General features: G+C 35.5%; 1 protein-coding gene and 1 pseudogene across 6 annotated transcripts in view; one reads left to right on the top strand and one right to left on the bottom strand.

Moving 5' to 3' along the window:
- LOC138710867 (uncharacterized) overlaps positions 1-21,885 on the top strand; it is a 2,470,114-nt gene that overhangs the window by 901,338 nt on the left and 1,546,891 nt on the right. The window lies entirely within an intron of this gene.
- Positions 8,326-8,444, bottom strand: LOC138711292 (5S ribosomal RNA; annotated as a pseudogene).

Below are 21,885 nucleotides of genomic sequence, written 5' to 3' on the forward strand. Positions count from 1 at the left end.
CTTCTAATGAGTTAAATTCGCATTAAACTAAAACATATATTTTAAAACAGATTTAATACAGTCGTTACTGCGAAAATTGAACACGTAGGTTAGAAAGAATCATATTTTTTCTATAAAGAGAGTGTCCGGATTTTAAATATTGCACTCACATAAGTAAAAAAATGAGCGATTTAATTGCCTCTGATATCTTGAAAACCATATAAACTCGTAATAATTAAAATATTAAAAAGTATAGCCTATATCAGTAAGGAAAGAATCGATGAAGCTAACTTTTATATGACTACGACCAAAGTTGTGGTTTAGTTCTGTCATTAGTAAAATACTGTGAAGTTAGTCTAAAATGTTCAGCCATATTTTCTTCTTTTCCTTATAGGCTGTTTTTTGCTTCATTATTTGAGCAATTCTTGAGGTGGTCTACCAAGTTTTAAGTCTTTATTTTTCTCTCGGTTTCTTCTGTAATGCTCTCAAAAGAATTATTTTGTTTTATATTATTATCTTTATTTACTACCAAAGCAGAAAGTAACCCATGTGAACAGTTTTGCGTATGAAAAGTAGGCATAGATATTTTCTGAATATGCCGTGAAATAAAGTTATATTTTCTCTTGACTATTAGCTTTGACAGGTTTCGTATCAAACTTCCTAGTGTGCAATCAACACATTCAATTATAATTGCCACAACTTCAGTGATGACCTACCACATTCGACTGATCTAAATTAAAGAATCCTTATATTTTAGTTGTTATGCAGACTCCTTTAATGGCGACTGTTGGGGGTACTAGTGAATATAGGCTACATAATTTTGTTTTTGCTTGCCCGACAAGTGTAGAGAAGACCTTACCCTCTTAACTCTGCCAGAATAAATAAAGCATTATTATTATTAAGTGTAATGTCATACATACATACATACATACATACATACATACATACATACATACATACATACATACATACATACATACATACTGTACATACATACATACATACATACATACGTATGTACGTACATACATACGTACATATGTACATGCATACATGCATACATACACACATACATGCATGCATGCATACATACATACATACATACATACATATATAGGCTACATTAGTATCCTGCCTGCTCTATCTAAAGCTCTGGAACGTATTGTTCACAAACAACTAATGAATTATCTAACCGTACATGCCTTACTGGACGAATACCAATCCGGATTCAGAAATGGACATAGTACGACTACAGCACTACTAAAAGTGAATGAGGATATACGTGAAGCCACGGATGAATGTAAATTAACATTACTGACATTACTTGACTTCAGTAAGGCATTTGATACAGTTGACACGGACCTTCTATTATGTAAATTAAGACTTCTGAATCTTTCTGAAAGTTCTGTTACTTGGTTTGAATCCTACCTTCGCGAACGTCAACAATGTGTCATTGCATGCGATTATTCTTCAAAATGGTGTGTCGTGAAATCTGGAATTTAACAAGGATCAGTTCTCGGACCTTTACTCTTCATGATCTATATTAATGACGTGACTAAAATGATAAAACACTGCAGATACCATATGTATGCTGACGACTTGCAAATTTATTTGCATTTCCACCCTGACGGGAGTAGTGAAGCAGTAAATAAAATAAACGAAGACTTGAATTCGATTTCACTGTGGGCACACAAATTTGGATTAAGGCTAAATCCAGAGAAATCACAAGCACTCGTAATGGGACATAATCGTCTACGAAGCACTCTTGATAGTAGTACTACACCACATATAATATTGAATGGGATTATTGTTAAATACAGTGAAACAGTTAAAAATCTTGGCATTTTATGAATAGCGTTCTAAATTGGAACACTCAAGTAACACACATTTGCAAAAAAAATATTCACTCCTTCTTTCATATGAAAGAATTTCTACCGCTTAGTCTAAAAAAGAATCTTATTCAGACGCTTGTAATGCCCCATTTTGATTATTACGATTCCATGCTAACTAATGTAAGTTCACTCTTAGCTGAGAGACTACAACGTGTTCATAATGTGTGCATACGATTCATCTGCAATAATCGTAAATTTGACCATATAACACCTTCCCTCCAGTTACTTTCATGGGTCGTCTGAAGGAACGAAGAACAATACATTCACTGTCTCTTCTGTTTAGAATCATGCATACTTCTACTCCGAATTATCTGTTATCGCGCTTTCAATTTCTTACAACTCTTCGAAACCGACATCTTTCTACCCCTCATCATAAAACGTCTTTATACTCGTCTTCCTATACTGTAGAAACACCTCGCCTCTGGAATTCGTTACCTAATGACCTCAGGAACTGCCGGACTTTATCACAATTCAAAATTAAATTGGTAAATTTTGTCTTAGTTAATGTTTTTTAGCTATTGCTAGAAGTATTGATTTGTGTTTTTTTTTCTTTTTCTTTTTTAATCTAGATTAAAATTGCAAGTTTCTTGTTTATGTTAGTTAATTAGTTAGGATACAATTAATTATGATACTTAATCACTCATTTAAAGTTTGTGTGATTGTAACCTGTGTATATTTTTGTGTGGCTTTACTTTATTTATAGTGTTTTCTCTCTCTCTCTCTCTCTCTCTCTTCATTTCTTGTGTAGCTTTACTTTGTATATAGTGTTTTTTCTGTTTATTTCTATTATTGTGTTTGTATTCCTGGTGTTGTGGAAGAGAAGGCCTGATGGCCTTAACTACACCAGAATAAATAAATAAATAAATAAATAAATAAATAAGTAAATAAATAAATAAATACATACATACATACATACATACATACATACATACATACATACATACATACATACATACATACACACATACAAACATATATACATACACACATACATATATACATACTTACTCAATGCATAATTTAGATCTACCTTCCGAAAAATTGAAACAATCATATCTGACGTAGGCCTATCAATTAAACATCATACTGACTAAACTTTGCAAGCTGTCAATCTTCAGTTACATATGGTACAACATCAGTCAATTACCACTATTTCATATGTTAATAACGGATTATAGTAGGTCTCTCCAGGTTATCAACTGTTATTGTATGATCAGTCTGAATTTTCTGCCAAAAAAAATTGTATGGCGGTCCACAGAAACAATTGAACTTGGTAAGTACGAGTAACTGTACTACGTACTTCGTAAGTCACATACACACATTACACACATACACACAACTTGTTTGTATGGTTATATTAGAGGTCTTATAATTATTTTTGTGATTATTATTATTATTATTATTATTATCATTATCAGAGGTCTATTATTATTGTTATTATTGTTATTATTATTATTATTATTATTATTATTATTATTATTATTACTATTAGTTATTATGATTCTTAAGCTTCTATGTTAACAGACAACTTTCAAATGGAAAAACAAGTCAGAAGTGCTATTTGTTTTCTGTGAAATATATTTAAAATTATGATGTGAATATGTTAATAGAAAATTCACAAAGTATTGGTGAAAACACGGAAATTTTACTTGAAGCAAGTAAACAGATAGGTTTGGAAGTAAATCTCGTAAAGACAAAGTATACGATTATGTCTCGTGATCCGAAAATAGTACGAAATGAAAATATAAAAAATTGCAAATTTATCCTTTGAAGAGGTGGAAAAATTCAAAAGTCTTGGAACAACAGTAGTGTAACAAATAAAAATTACGCTCCAGAGGAAATTAAACGCAGAATAAATATGGGTAATGCCTGTTATTAGGCTCTTCGGTTGAGAAGATTTTGTCATGTAGTCTGCTTAAAAGAAATGGAAGTTAGAATAAATAAAACAGTTATATTACCGGTTGTTCTTTATGGTTGTGAAACTCGAATTCTCACTTTGAGAGAGGAACAGTAATTAAAGGTGTTCGACAATAAGGTGTTTAGGAAACTATTTAGAGCTAAGAGGGATGAAGTTACAGGAGAATGGAGAAACTTACACAACGTAGAACTGCACGCACTGTTTTCTTTACCCAACATAATTAGGAATGTTAAATCCAGACTTTTGAGATGGGCAGGGCATGTAGCATGTATGGGTGAATGGAGAATTGCATATAGAGTGTTAGTTGGGAGACCTGAGGGAATAAGACCTTTGGAGAGGCCGAGACGTAGATGGGAGGATAATATAAAAATGGATTTGAGGGAGGTGGGATATGATGTTAGGGACTTGATTAATCTTGCTCGGGATAGGAAGCGATTGGGGGCTTATGTGAGGGCGGCAATGAAGCTCCAGGTTCTGTAAAAGCCATTTGTAAGGAAGTATGTGTATAAAATTGGAGCTTCTGGCATGGTAGAACATGTTCAGTGAGCCTTTTTTGTTAAATATTAGTGGACATAATAGAAACTTCCGAATTTAACATGTGTTATAGTCCTGTTTTAATAAAAAATTATGATAATACTCATATGATAATAATGTAATTAGGCCTATTACTGCACATTATTATTGTTAGTAGGTCTAATGCTGTAGTGGGGCTATTTATGTATGTGTAAATAAATCGTACACCAATCTCCTGAAATGTTAACTGGCAGATAAATTCACTGGACAGTACATTAATTTACGATGGAACATCATTCTGTGAACCTGTTGATATTAATTTTGGAACATATTATTAGCGACTGTTGCCCACGTGCATCAACATCGGTTAGTGTAACCATCGGTTAAAATTGTCACCTAATCCCTGATTAATCGGTTACGACTTAAATAGGAGGTTAACCACAGTAATCTCTAACTGGCCAAATACGAGCGGTTAAAGGAGATAACCAGCGATTAGTAGACCAAGTAAAGCAAAATGGTGGCCAGAGCCACAGGTGATTATTTCGAAGACGATTATTATTGTACAGTACTTAAATTACTTGGATAGAGCGTGAGCGTGAAGGTTCTTTAATGGAAAGAGAAAATTCTTACGAGGAATTAGGTGACAGAAAATTTCAGGAGGGATTTCGTTTATCAAAATCTACAAATGGATCACTTGAAATAACACAAGAACAATCATATTTCTCCTATGGATTGTCTGCTTATATTACGATTCTATGTAACTGTTATTTTCTGTATTTTAAGAGGAAATACCGAATACCGGTATCTCTTTCTCTATGTCACTGGCTGATGGATGGATCTTAGGATAATGCACAATTCCCTGGTGTAAATGGGGTCCAAGATCGTACACACATTCCTACTAATCTTCTGCATCCTTTTCCTTTATGGATATTCCATCTTTTTTATATAATACATTTAAATCTAGTAATTCAGTCTATCGATACTTCAACCTCACATTGGGATATAATCATTTTTGCATTCAATTTTCCATTTTGTACGATTTTAACCTAACAGTACTGATAAACAAAGAAATGGAACTCGCAAATATAACAGCGCTCAAAGGCAAACAAATGCAACGCGAAAATGTAGGATACGTTCATTTCGATGTAGAACGTAGTGAGCGAAGTCGTTTTTAGACGTTAACAATTATCTTTGCAGCGGTATGGATGCTTTCCTTTAGTCATTTTGTAGAAGCAATGTACCATCATAGACTTTACTCTGGTTAAATGAGGTGTCAGCTAGCCATGTTTTAGTAATCGGTGATTATGAATGGTGCATAGAAATTACATTTAACCACGGCTACTATTTAACTGTCGTTTCGTAATCTATGATTACTGCGTTTTTAACCGATGTTGATGCACTTCGCCATGAGTGTTAAATAAAATAACCTGTTCTTTTTGAATTAGTGTTGAAATGTCAAAGAGTAGGCCTATAATAGGAAGTCCTATCTGTCATTGTAAAAAGACTATTGCACATTCAAGATGAAAGAAGCCTTAAAATTGTCCCTGTGTCCATTTGAATGCCCTTCTAGAATCGTACATTCATTGGAACAGTTTGTTGAGCAAACGTTTTCAAGACTTAGAGATATCCTTTGAAGTAGCACAAACTATGGTCATAGCACCTTTACTCCGCATTGCCTGGGTTACTGAGGGAGATTGTGTGGGTAGGGGGTGGGAATTCTGATTCGGTTGAACCCCTCACTCTCTCGGCCCCGCGGTGACTTCCGGCTTCGGGGGAGAGGGTGCCACAACAATGGAACTCCCGCCAACAATAGAAACGGGGGAGAGGGAACATCGATTATCGATACTCGATAGATGGCACCCGTCAAAAATGCGTTCCTCACAAGTGGACATTGAAAACAGCAGAACACCGTCTGTCGTTTCTGGATGCGTCCATTATCTTAGGATTAATAACGTAATAAGATTACGTTACGGCTACGTTTATTGAAATGTGTGCTGTAGTGCTTATGCAGAGATTATAGATTTTTTCGTTTCTTTTTGGTGTTTCTTCTGGATTTTTGAATAAGATAATGGTGATAATGAAACTTAATGCTAAACTCCGCAAGGAATGATTTGACGACAACGATAAAAACAAATTAAGATTCCAGAATAGATTTAATATGGATATCCCATTTTCCATTGCTGGTGAAGAAATTAGGTCTCTTCTGAATAATTCATTCACAATTGCTTTCTTCTTATTGAGAACGGAATTCAATCTTTATCTGCAATCTATAAGAATGCAATTTGTAGGGGAGACTGTTGTACCTTGAAACACTTTTCACAATTTATTTTTTATTTTTCTAATTTTCTGAAATGAAATTTTTAAACTTAAAAAGTTCTTGAAGATTCCTTTACAAAGTGCTGTATCTATTTTCCAGTTTTGCAGATCTATTAAGGATGGAAAAAATAAAATGGCGGGATATGTAATGTGTTCAAAGGTACCTACAACAGGTTCATGTACCTTGAAACATACCCTCTTGTATCTTGGAACACATAGAACATAGGTGGGAATATAGCTATAAAAACTGACAATCATATTTAAAATGTATTTGCCCTAATAAACCAGAGCAGGCTTCTGATTGAGATTTTATTTTATTTCCTGGAGGAGCAATAGCTGCTTCAACAGCTTTCTTCAAGGCATCCGGATCAACTGGGGGCATCTTAACTTCAGACTTACATCGTGGCAAGATCTTAAAATAAAAGAAAAACAAAAACCGATAGTATCGTGTATCTTGGAACATGTTCCATGGTACAAGATGTTTTATTTTCAAAGGTACAAGAGAGTGCACATTTAAACAAATATGGCTGCCGTAAGTAGAGGTTCGGATAAATCATGGAAATTAACATATGTCATTTATCACCAGATGGTAGCGAATACACTGTACTTTATTGATAGTCACAAATATAATCTGATCTCGTGTTAGAAAACATAAAGCAATGAACGAAATATTTACTTTTGATACTAAAATAGTACATTATGCAACGAGCATATAATGGTAGTAATTAAGACGCGAGTATGTTTATGAAACGAGCGCAAGCGATTTTCATAATTTTCATACGAGCGTCTTAATTACCATTATAGTCAAGTTTCATACGACTTTTTATGCTCGACCATAAGTTAATAAGTTATTAGTCACATCGAGTGCTTTTGCCGAAATTTCCGGCGGTGTAAGTTGCAGCTCGTTATCACTAGTGTCCGCCATTTTTACTTTGTCTAATCTCGCGCTAGTTGTCTTTCGATTGCATATCCGAGAATAATCGATACTTGCCCTTTCATATTGCTACAATGGTATTTCTGATTGGTGGAACACCATAACTTTAATGAATAGGCGTACTTTCATGAGGTCCATTACAGGGCTGCTACCAGGTGTATAATTACTACATTCCGGCATGATAGAGTATAAAAATTGTTTTATCACAGAACTCACACTTTGCAATAAATCGAAACGAAACTATGACCAGAGCTACTTAGCGGTTTTCTCTATAATCTGACTCAGTTTGAGTCCTCTAGGTAGCAGCAGAAATTAGAAACAAAAAAATGTTCAACGGTACACTATGTTCAAGGTACAACAGTCTCCCCTACGTTTTTAAAATATCCAAATGTGATAACTTAGACCTATAAACTTATGTAGATATATATTTCCAGCTCCTGTTAGCCTAAAGGTTGCCAATGAATGAATGAATGAATGAATGAATAAATACACGTACATACATAGATACATGTATGTATGTACGTATGTAGGTAGGGTATGTATGTATGTATATATGTATGTATGTATGCATGCATGTACACTGCAATTGGGTATAGCTATACACGGTGGCAATTATATATAATATACAATGATATTACAACAATTACAGCAAAAAAATTACAATAATCACATAAATAAATTGGTGGCCTCGGATATTATTCGTTTAAAATTTTTCCCAAACTTGACCCATGTTTTTGCCGTCTAAGAATTTGTTATATCTATCTATAAAAAGTCGCCAACGGCACCTGGTGTTCCGAAGCGGTCATCCATCCAAGTACTGACCATGCACAATGTTGCTTGACTTTGGTGATCGGACAAGAGCCGGTATTTTCAACATAGTATGGCCGTCTGATATTTGTGATGGACGAAATGGCTTTGGAGCAGATTTTTCCTCAGTATTCCTGTTTGCCATTCCATTCTTATCGCTGTATTGCTCTGGCCCTAAATAAGCATCCCATCATCTTTCAATAATGACTAAAATTGAATGGGAACGCTAAATAAATAGTCTAATTTATAATAGTAGCATTCAAGTAAACAAACAAATACACCGATAGTCATTTATTAATCATCTATTGAAATATGCTATGGTTACTTATAGGCCTACATTGAACTAATGAGAACCTGAGTTCAAGCCCACGTTAAGCAGTGATTTTTCATCTCATTTCTTTCGGAACTGCTACGGATCCCATTCAGTCTTCTATAAAATTAAGTAGATCTACAGAGTTTTTCCTGTGACCGAAACGTAATGATGACAACATCGAATACTTTTATAAACAAGAAAAAGCATGGGGATCCAACTCCCTGCGTCGCATGTGTATCACTAGTATGTACGCGGACATGTCTAACTCTTAAACATAAAAGGAATATTGTGCACATCGTTATTTCACCTATAAGTTATATTTGAGGTTCTCCTCTCTTTGAGGGAAATCGACAGGGAAGGTGAATACAATGGGAGTTGTCACATGAAAGCGACACAAAGGATCAGGATAGCAAAACATCCCGACGTTTATGCCGTAAAATGGCTAATAGATGGAGAAAGCACACGAGGTGTGGATACCCCGAGGCAAAAGCAGACCATAACAATACTGTGCAATATTCTGGTGGGTATTTATTGCTTTATTTCACAATATATTGCACAAAAGGGGTTACATATAGTTAAAATGAAAATATAGGCCTATAGTAATGAAGTAAAGGTTGATATCTAAGTAGACCTACTGGAAAATTAGAAAAATCAAAGTACTGGGAGGAAATTAATGCCATAATAATTTTGTTCTTCAACAGTCTAACAGGATCTTCTACAGTTTTTGTCTGTCGAGTTTGATTGAAACGTCGCTTTGGTTAATTTAGGCCTATGAAAGATTAGAATAAAAAATATGTATAAATTTATCTTAATATAATAGGCTATGAAGTTCGTTTCCTGAAAATTATTTTAATTTTCCTACAGTTTAAGAAATGTTGAGTTTTATTGAAATACCGTAGCTTGTATTATGAATCGATCACTGGAAAATATTAATTTTTAAAAGAATGCCCACAGGCCTGCTTCAGCTTGTATTGAGAATCAGTCAGAGCCATTATACCTTATACAATTTATTAATGTTCAAATGTAGGCCTATAATAGCTAAATGTAGGGGAGAGTCGGGTAGTATCGGACATCGGGTAGTATCGGACAGTGCGTTTCTTTCATCTACAACCATATGGTAGTACCTGAATGACATAGTTACGTTTCTCTATGCGACATGACAGAAACGTAACCATGTCAATCAGGTACTATCATTGTGTGGTAGATGAAAGAAACTCACAGTCCGATATTACCCGATGTCCGATACTACCCGACTCTCCCCTATAGCTAATACAATACTTACTTACAAATGACTTTTAAAGAATCCGAAGGTTCATTGCCGCCCTCACATGAGCCCGCCATCGGTCCCTATATTGAGCAAGATTAATCCAGTGTCTACCATCATATCCTACCTTCTTCAAGTCTATCTTAATATTATCCTCCCATCTACATCTCGGCTTCCCCAAAGATCTTTTTCTCTCCGGCCTCCCAACTAACACTCTATATGCTTTTATGGATTCGCTCTTACGTGCTACATGCTCTGCCCACCTCAAACATCTGGATTTAATGTTTCTAATTATGTTAGGCGAAGAATACAATGCGTGCAGTTCTGCGTTGTATAACTTTCTGCCTTATCCTGTAACTTCATCCATCATAGCCCCAAATATTTTTTCAGCTTCTTATTCTCAAACACCCTTAATCTCTGTACTTCTCTCAAAGTGAGAGTTCAAGTTTCACAACCATACAGAACAACCGGTAATAGGTCTGTAACTGTTTTATAAATTCTAACTTTCAGTTTTTTTTAGAGTAGACTGGATGACAAAAGCTTCTCAACCTAATAATAACAGGCATTTCCCATATTCATTCTGCGTTTAATTTCCTCCTGAGTGTCATTTATATTTGATATAACTAATATGCCTACAATAGGTCTTAAATTGTTTAATAATTACATAGACTACTGAAAGTGTGAAGAATTTATAAAGGACATACAGAATAGAAGTTACACTTCTAAATAGGCCTGTCGTTTCAAGTGTTCTTATTTTATTCTCAGGCACTAAGGATGATATTCAAAGAAACACTTATGTTCATAATGATATTGAAAACAGAATTTGATGATAATGATGATAGCTAATGTTGATGACGATGATGATGATGATGATAATAATAATAATAATAATAATAGTTTACACACTTTAACTTACAGTACTGTCTTTAAATAGCCATAGCGCACAATAGGAAGTGGATCCAAGTTACAATCAGAGGATGGTAATCCATTGGAAAATGATGGAAATCGGAATACCCGAGCAAAATCTGTCTCAAACGCCATCCTTCCTCACTACAAATTCCACATGGACTTGCCGTGATTTCAATCCGGATTTCCGGTATGAGAAGTCGAAACTCTTGTGCTGTGCTTCCGGATGAACCACCTATCATGTTGCATAAGGAAAATGTTAAGATCCAATTAAATTGGTTGCATGTGGGTTTTGTATTTCTACTATGACGACATTATAGGACCACTTTTGAAACTACGCATTGAAGGATTCAGAACCATAGTGGGCCAAGCGCCATTTATTAAAACCGTAGCACACAAGGGTTAAAATGAAGTTATTACCATAATTCAATGGAAACATATAGCAAGTAATATAAAGTATATACATTAAAACTAAATGATATGTCAATCTTCATTAAACTATGGTATTCATTTAACTTTAACCCTTGCTTTCTCCGTTTTTAATACATGGCGCTTGGCCCACTATGGCTCTGAACTCTTCAATTGTTGCAGATAAGTCTTTAAACTTCTCAAAATAACAATACAATTTAAAAAGTCACATATTGAGTTTAAATAACATAATGACTCCAAATAAGATTTCTTGTAACATTAAGGAAAGATTAAGGGAGAACAATAGATAGGCCTATTAGTTTAATAATTTGACTGAAGTCCACCAACAAACATTACGACCAAGTTACTATTCATCTGTAATTATCTGCTGGACATTTATTCATATTTCTAAATCTATGATTTGGTAACTGATGGTAGGCCTACTTGTCAACATATCACATAGGCTACGTAATTTCAACAAATAAGCTTATGTACAACTAATTCATTCAACATATGTTGTTCAACTGTTTTTAATTGTTTTATAATTAAGACATATCTATTGTACAGTAGTGACAAAAAAACCGGACTGACGGAATAATCAGTTCCCGAAATGAGCCACTGCGCATGCCACGCCCGTATTCACAAGATAGCGAGTAATCTTTTGAAATTGTTGTAGTTTCGACTGCTGACGTAGCCCATTTCAAATGCCATTAGAAATTAAGCTGGTAAAATTTGTGTTCTGGGCATAATAAGTTAATTTAGTATTAAAATATCGCTGCAATCGAAAAGTATTAGGAATAAATTTGAATAAGGAACAAAACAAAGTTTCCTTCCCAGGCAGGATTCGAACCTCGAAAGTCTTAGTTACCAGTTTATCGTTCTGTAACTGTGCTAAGGCTCTGAAATCAGCTACAAGGGTAGGTCCGGTTTTTTTGCCACTACTGTACGTAATACTTTGTAACTCTGGTGTTTCCATATTTGACAATGATGTACAAATACTTCAGAAATCACATTTACACTCTACTCTAAGATGCTCCTAAAAAACTCATTTGATTTTCTAGTTTTTGTTATAAGTTGTTAACCAGATATTCTATAATGTATTTTTGTCATGTGCAGATGAGATCTGATGATGCCGTAAGGCGAAAACGCTCGTCGTAAAATAAAATAAATATGTTTTTATACTCAATGATATAATTCATCGTTTTAAGTGATAAGTATATATAATATAATTGATTAAGTTGGAAAAGACGATGATGCTTTCCCTGCAGAAAAAAATCGATTCTTAACTTACTCGGAGAAAATTTTCATCTCAGCAGCTTCATCAGCCATAAATCTCTAATGATCTTCGGGGCTCGAACTGCAGTATCTTTAATGACAAGCTGTTACGTAACAAACCGGCGTTACACTTCGTTGAGGCGTAGCCTACAGAAAGTAGGGTAACAGAGCTTTTATTTTTTCTTGTTCTGATAAATAATAAAAGAGGGATGCTATCGGCACGAGGATTCGATTTTTTTTTACCCCTTGAAAAGACTCAATTGTTCGTAAGACTGGATCTCGAGAAATCTTTCTGGAAGTAATAATGAGACGAACAATTTTCTTCTATTCCTGTTAGTCCAGTAAGTAATTATATGTCTTCTGGTCATACCGGAGAACTGAACTGTGTCTGTAGGCAAGGGCCTATATTACGCAAGCGCACTCCTCTGTACGAGAGTGCCTCCCTTTGCTCACGGGCCTCTGTGTGGCTGTGTAACGCAGGAATGCAGATGAGCAGGGGGAGGCGACGCATTACGACGTGCGAGCGCCCGGCGAAAGGTCAGGTCAGAAGCATCACCTAGCGAGGGGGTTGGAAATAAGAAACCCGCAACACACCGAGTTTTTGTCGAACGATTCCATCCCTTGTGCAAAACACCCCACTGTCGTACATTAACCATAAATCTCGGAGCAATGGCCAGGTGTGCATGGTCATAGAGGGTCGAAAGTAGAGAGGGATGAATGTAGTGCACAACCCGTGGATACATTTTTTTTCTTGAGGGGGGTCCAAAACTACCCCCGAACTTTGTCTCGGCTCAGGGTACCACTACCATGGGGTTGGAAGTGAGAAGGGTGAGGTCAGATTAAGCCCCTCCCTATCCCTATAATGGGGGCGGGTCCATCGCAACTCCGCCTCCCCCTTTTCCCTTCCCGCTCTTTCCCTCTTGTGTAACCCATCTTTCTCTTACAGACTGTCTCTCTCTCGTTCTAACCAACGGACCAGAAATATGGCTGCTACCCTCTTTGCTGGAATACTGCTGTTCTAGCAAGAGAGCCAAATAACGAAGACTAATAGAGCATAATACAGGACAGGGAAAGGAGAAAGAGAGAGAGGTTGATGACGAAAGAAATAAATAATAAAAGCGAACAGAAAACAGATGGAAGGCTGTGGAGGAAAAACTAGAAGGAATGAGTTCCGGTAGATCCCCCACCGCGTACAACCAAGTTGTTATTACCCTTGGAGATGTTAATGGCACATAATGACGTTTGCTGTATATAGAGGTGTGTTAAATCGATGGGACTTGCCTGGCATCGGAGACGCTTTGGAACGTCATTCTCTTCGCAGTATAAGATTACCTTTTACGTTTGGTTAAGCAAGTCAAAGCCAGTTCATCTTACACCAGAACATCGAATTTGTTCAATATGCGGATTAGAAAATGTGGCTGATAAAGTGTAGTTCATTGTCCAAGTGATGTTTATAGGAAAGGGATGCGAAAATATTATTACATTTTTTTGACACACGGGGTTTTGGTCATCACACATAATAGCCTATTTTTGTTCCACGGTGCTTTAGTCACACATATTTGTGTCAAACGCTGTTTTGGTCACATGGTCTATTACATTTTTGTCACACGGTGTTTTGGACACACATTACAATATACCCTAATAATACTTAGGCTTATATATTTAACTGTTTGCATACCGTAGTTTTAGCATTCCTTTTGACCATTATTTTGGACAGCATACTTTTAAATTATGGATGAAAAATTTCGTTTTGGAAGTTCTGCACGGATGTAGGAAAATAAATAATATAAAAGTTTTATGTTTACTAAAGACATATCTAAACAAGAGTGGGGATAGTTTGGAGACGGGATGATTGAAATAAAGAGGGACATAGAAAGAAGAGAAGCCGAGCATTCGCCAGTTAAAAAGAGAAGGAAATGCATTCAGATTGGATAGTAATAATTAAAATTATAAAACGGACAATAATATTCTTGGCTTCCCACGGGCCATAATATAGCATGTCATTTTCAGGAAACTATAAGCTTTCAATCTAACAATTATGATATCTTGAAATAAAGTATTGGGAATTTAATAGTCTATTGTTGTAATGTTCTTCCCTATTCTAGACTATAGTGTTACACAGATATAGGCCTATTGTTACATTAATGCACCTGCGAGAATAATGCTCCATGTGACCAATTTCACCGATGAGTGTAATGCTACGTGTGACCAACTTAACCGGTGAGAGTAATGCTCTATGTGACCAACTTAACTGGTGAGAGTAATGCTACATGTGACCAAATTAACCGGTGAGAGTAATGCTACATATGACCAACTTAACCGGTGAAAGTAATGTTACATGTAACCAATTAATCGGTGAGAGTAATGCTACATGTGACCAACTTAACCGGTGAGAGTAATGCTACATGTGACCAACTTAACCGGTGAGAGTAATGCTACATGTGACCAACTTAACCGGTGAGAGTAATGCTACATGTGACCAACTTAACCGGTGAGAGTAATGCTACATGTGACCAACTTAACCGGTGAGAGTAATGCTACATGTGACCAACTTAACCGGTGAGAGTAATGCTACATGTGACCAACTTAACCGTTGAGAGTAATGTCATATGTGATCAAATTAACCAGTGACAGTTTTGACATGACCAAATTGACCGGTGACGAAATGTTCTATGACAGATTCCCTTGGACCCAGAGGATTGAATGTTAGCCTGCTATACAACATAGCTGTTTTAAATTGAGGAGCTGGGTGCAATAAGAGCATTAGGCCTATTTTATAAAATCTTGAATTTTATTAATGTATACCCGCAACCCCTTAATATATTAATCATTATCAGTTTGTTCATAACAATTTTAAATTTTTTGTCTAATTTTTCTCAAAGACGAATTTTTACATTAACGCTGTTATTGCACCCAGTTCGTCAATTACAGACCATTCAGAGATAGTCACATGATAATGTGACAATAATGAACTTATAGACTATTGAAAAAGCAAATAACTTAGATTCTAGACTTTAAGTAGACTAGTCTATTAAGAGAAACCATACTATACATTTAGAGGCCTATACCTATTGACATTAATATTACAGAATTTCCTGGTAATACAAGTCCATTATATTTAGTCAGAATTTACTAGCTGAGACAAGGTTAAATTACTGTTTCTACAGAGCTATCTCATTACAGGCCTCGAAAGGCTGTTATGGTGACGGCGAGTTACGATTTTCTCCTTAATAGAATCGGCACTGAGTCGCAATAGGGATGTACTTGCTCATCAGTCCAATGTCTCATGTTTAATAAATTGCAACAATCATGCCAAACAATGACCATGAAAATAAGCGTACTAAGTTACAATAATCCATGTACTGCCAACAACAAAATTAAAATCTCCCATTTCTTTGGCCCACCTTGTGACATATTGGACAATATGGATGAACTAAGTGCTCCTGAACTTGTTTAAATCTCCATTTGAATCAGTCATTTTAGAAAAGACTCTAGTCCGAAATCACAACATCAATCAAATCTCCATAAAAATGGCCTTATTTCAGGAATGGTACTTTTTCAAATATACTTTGAAAAGTGTTCAGTTTCTGTATATCTTAATGAATCCATGAAATAATGTCATCTCTAAGGTGTATTCAAGTATACGAATACAATAGCGTCCTATCAAAAATGGACTAGAGCGTTTTCTAAAATGACTGATTCATTTGTTATCCTTCCATGTCAAATTCCATGACAATAAAAGAACAGAATCACCAAAGATCATGAAAGAAGCGAATATTTCAGAATAGGTAATCTAAATACCAAGCTGAAAAATGATGAAGAACTGGAATGATTGTATAAGTTGCTTGACAGAAGACCTTATTTCAAACATAATGTGAAATTATGAAAAATATTATAAAATATAATGGAAAAAATGAGAAAACAAACATAAACAATAAGAACGGGACTGACCAGTGTACCCATACCATAAAGCTCATGATGATATTAACCTCGATGATGATAATGGGGTAAAGGTGAATATACTATTAGAAACACCCTGTGGGCTGGTATGTGGGTTGTAGATGGGCTATGAAGTTGGTGTTGTGAACATACACGCTCGTCTGACGATAGTAGAACTTCGCGGGAAATGTGCTAAGTCAGGATGGTAACAATGGTCCAGTCATGAAAGGAGGGGAATTCCCTTGTATTGTTGTGGCCGCGGCTGATGTCTCAGCTCCCAGCATGCACTACGCTAATCACCTCAACTGTCACGCTCAAACCGTGCTGTAATTATTTGCCGGATCAACTCACAATAACAGAATCTTTCGTCTTCGTTTTTTATCCTCTCTCTCACGCATTTTTTATATAAATGATTCACTTTCATAAAACTCTTCACACTGTCCTCTTGAACTTTTCTATAAGTTTCTTTTAATTTTAATTTCCAATGCTACAATGAGACACTTAAATTGTATGAGACTAGTAAGTATCATCATCATCATCATCATCATCATCATCATCAACAACAACAACAACATTTTTACCACTACCACCACCTACTTTCAAGGATGAGGTTCTTTGGCCCGGTTCGCCCTAACCCTTGTGAGGATTATAAAATAACATTAGCTTTTCGTACCAATAGAAATGGCGATCTCTCGTTTTCTCGACGCCTCATGGCATATGATGATAGTCAAATAAGAAGAAAAATCATGTAAGTCTAGTTTTTCACGTAAAACTCCCTGTAAAGCAGACTTGAATAATTTCAAGGGAGAAGTTGTTTCGGGGCCTGGTATCGATCCCGGAACCTCTGGTTGAACGTACCAGCGCTCTACCAACTGAGCTACCCAGGAACTTCACTCGACACTCGGCCTCGGAACAATTTTTTCCTTGAAATTATTCAAGTCTGCTTCACAGGGAGCTTTACCTGAAAAACTAGATTTGCATAATATATACGTTACTGCAAGTACGATAACAGAAAACCACAATTCCAAGTCACACAGAGTTTGTGTGCACTCGATGTGGGTCTCTGGCGCCTTGCCAACCCACTAGAGTTGTGTGGATATAAAGGGAAAAATTGAGACGGTGTCGGGTGAAGTTCCTGGGTAGCTCAGTTGATAGAGCGCTGGTAAGTTCAACCAAAGATCCCGGGATTGATACCCGACCCCGGGACAATTTTTCTCTTGAAATTATTCAAGAAGAAAAATCCTTCCTCAAAAATTTTATCGTCATAGTGCAAGGCCATCGCTTAGAACAACACAAGATACACAGCATAAAAAAGGATTCTTATATGGAAGTAAGCTAAACCTCTACTTTCCTCTCAGTAATCAAACCTGGCTCTGCTGAATTTCTGGATTTGTAGTTAGAAACGTTACGATATGAATCACGAAGTAAGTACTGTAGTCTATTTCTTAATAACTTATGATTTAAAGACATTCCAATCTTTACTTTTTACCTTCTGCAGACCTCTGGAAAAATAACTAAGGAAGAGACTAGTGAAGTGCTTTGTGTGGAGTGTATCATTGTACGGGACAGAAACATGGGCATTACGACGAAGTGAAGGGAAATGACTTGAAGCATTTTAAATGAGGATAAGGAAAAAATGGAGCGTATTAAATGGACAGACAGAATAAGAAATGAAACCGTGCTGGAAAGAGTGGGTCAAGAAAGAATAATGCTGAAACTGATCAGGAAGAAAAAGAGAAATTGGTCGGATCACTGGCTGAAAAGAAACTACCTACTGAAGAATGAACTGGAAGGAATGGTGAACGGAAGAAAGGTTCGGGACAGAAGAAGATATCAGATGATAGACGATATTAAGATAGGTCTACATGGATCATATGTGAAGACTAAGAGTAAGGGCGGAAAATAGGGTAGAAATTATTTGAGAATGCTGAGTTTGCAGTGAAAGACCTGCCCTTGGGCAGAACACTCTGAATTAATAAACTTTTTTACATGGTCAATATTTCTAATTGTGGCTTATATCAATTAATTATTAATTATTAATTCTGACAGTTTTAGATAATCTTGGCTGTGACTTAAGAGGTGACTTTATAGACCCAAAATGTAGTGGAGCTGTTTCGGTTTCCGACTGGGAAGTTGAGATTTATTGCACTTACTCAGGAATTAGATCAGTCTCTCTTGTCTTGTGATTGTCCAATGCTATCTTACACGGATTTCTTTTGTCTTGCTGACCGAATTTCTCCATTGTTGTCTCATTTCCTTTGCTGACCGTAACAGCAAGGAATTTCTCCTTCGTTGCTATAAGCGGTAAATTATTGCCTTTTTTGCGTACACCTACCATATCAACCAACGGGTTCTCTCTGATGATCTTTCGCCAAAACGTTTCTATTGCATTTAGCCTATCTAAATAGTGGTGCTGTAGCGTACTGACCACAATACAGTATGCCTACCAAGAAAGTTGCCCTGTATAGTTTAAGCTCTGATCTTTAGCTCTGTTCACCAAAGTACCAATAAATTTGTTTCATATTAATTATTTTGAACAGGCCAAAACAGCCTAAACCGTAATGATAATTAATTATTTTTATTATTTATTATTAGGTCTATTATTTTTTTCAGATTATTCTTCAAGAGCTAAAAAAAAATTATCCACTTTACTTCAGTGTTTGGTTATAGGCCTAAACAGTGAACTTTTCCAAAAACGTGTAAGTATGTTGCATTGTCACCAATGAAGAACACACGACAAACACAAGATAATGGACAATTCCTGTGACAGGATAATAAAACTTTATTCATCTGCCAGTGATCGAACCTGGTTACTCTAGATTTGTAGCTGGATATATTATCATTTGAAGTAGTTCTACATCGGAGGACCTCATTTTACGATTTATTTGTTGACTAAGGACTAAGGTGAAATTTTGTTGAAAAAATTCGATTTTTCGTTTTTGACATTAAAAAATGTTATGGTCGCTGGTTCGGAGAATCTCTCCCCAAATTTTTATGCAGATAGGCCCCTTCAATCAGTTGTTTCGTACGAAATTTAATTTTAAGGTTGCAATTTTTGGGTTGCCCTTTTAACTTCTAAACTCAATTTTCTCCATTTGCATTTTTTTTTTAAATATTGCTTTATTAAAAATTCTACTTCTTCTCAAAATTTTGTACTATTTGTATGATTTTTTGTGTAGATTCTCTGAAAGGTATGCTTAACAAAACTTGATATTAAGAGTTTCCTTAAACATAAAGAATTTTGAGGAAAATAGTTTTCTTTCTGCTAGACGTCACAATTCCATGTATTGTGGGTCCCAATCACCACGGCATGGCGCGTTCTCAGGTTGCGGATAGAGGAGACGGCCTCCAGATATGGAGAGTAGCTGCGAATATATTGAATAAGCAGTCGTGGACAGCCGATAAGGGGTGGTCCTCCAGCTTGGGGGTTGGGCGAAGGACTAACAACCCATCACCGTAAAAAATCATTTGTTACGAATCTCTACAATAAGGATAGGGACCGATGGCGGGCTTATGTGAGGGCGGCAATGAACCTTCGGGTTCCTTAAAAGCCATTTGTAAGTAAGTAAGACGTCACAATTATTCTATTATCTTTCATTATCTATTTTTTTTTGTTTTGTATGCTTTGTCTAACGGCAGCCTCTAATTTGAGGAAGCTCTGGTAAATAAAAAATAGATATATTATAGTATATAAAATAACTTTTTCTCAGCTCTTGACGAATAATCTGAAAAAAGTAAATAATAAATTATGTTTCAGGTAGTTTGACAGGTATGTGATGGAAAGTTCAGGCAATTTTGTGCTAAATGAGATGAAGGAAGACTATTTATATGCTGCATGATATGTGCACAAATTTTCAATAGGCATATCTAGTTCTAAAAGTAAAAAAAAATTCCAATTTCGCCGTAGTGTATCCTGTAAATATTTTCGATTCTCATTGTAGCCTAATTTTCATTCCTTAGCGTGCAGCCATTGTAACATCTACTGTATTACTGTTTATTTTGTTAAATATAATTTCAACGGCCTGTAATCTCCTTTTCGCATTGTCTCAGGTTTTATTTATCCTACATAATACAGCTAATGCCTAATAGGATAGTTACCGTTTTGTAACTTTAATTCGATTTTATTTACACATTGTAACGACCTAATTATAGCGCCAAGTAGACTTATGTTATTTAATTATTACAATATTTTTCTTGATACCAATTTCTCTTTTGTTTCATATAAGACACTCTGTTATTTTAAACCTAGTAATATATTCTGTAACTACATTTTATACTTAATACTGTATAAATTATATTGTAGATATTTTAAGAATATTATTAATTTTTTAAAATAAATGTTTATATTGTGTAGCTTATTATTTTAAGTATGATTTATGTGTGAATTATTTTTGTTGTATCGATATCTTATACGAAAATAGAATCATCTGCATATAGCTGTGTTCCATAACGTTATTTTTCTTTATTCGGGTTATCGACAGTACCTAATTAAAGACCTGGGTTTTATTTGAACATCATTCAATCTCATTTTCTCTTTTTTTCGCAGGTAGGTGTGATATAAGGTGATAGGCCTATTTCAATTCTTGGTGTCGACGGTTATATATCGTCTGTTCATCTGTATAGGCTCTACTAAGAGGTAAGTATTGACTACAAAACTCACACGTTCTTACAGGCATAATCAAATGTTACTAATTTGTTTGTTTCTCTTTTGAATAAGCGGTAGACCATTTTTTTAGAACAGTAGGCCTGCGTTAGAGAATCTAAGATTGACATTTTATATTAACACACGATAACGAGAGTGACATGTAGAAAACCCTGCAGTGAATGTACTGGAACGTTTTAAATCGTCAGTCATATAGTCCGAATTGTTGCCATGCAATTTTAATACGGTTTTATTCGTTCAAGATAATATTACAAGGATAAAGGCCCATTCACAATGAAAATTAAACATAACCGTAACATAAACACAGAAGTTTGCGGCCAGGTTACCAAATGGGATCATTCCCAATGATTCACATAAACACTAACATAAACATTGCCGTTAGACGTTAACATGAAAGTTTGCAAAGTTCGAACTTTCATGCTTATGCTTACGTGATTTGCAAACAGTACACACTCATGGAGCTCTGAAATATACGACAGAATATGAGGAAATGGCGTCGTTGTTATGTTTCCATGGTTACCAAGTATCTTTGAGGTTATGTTTATGTTCTCATTGTGAATGATTATATGACTTCTTGATTTCACCATAACGTTAAAATTTTTAAGTTAACGCTTACGTTATGTTTAATTTTCATTGCGAATTAGACTTAATGATTCATTATAGGAGAGAAGGAGTTGATGAATATTTTGACAAAATGTTTCAGCAAGTAATTCAAAGGATGACTTTGCGAATGGCAGGGGGAAATTTGACGTCATCTT

The sequence above is a fragment of the Periplaneta americana genome, chromosome 12 (assembly GCF_040183065.1).
Source record: "Periplaneta americana isolate PAMFEO1 chromosome 12, P.americana_PAMFEO1_priV1, whole genome shotgun sequence".
Taxonomy (NCBI): Eukaryota; Metazoa; Arthropoda; class Insecta; order Blattodea; family Blattidae; genus Periplaneta; species Periplaneta americana.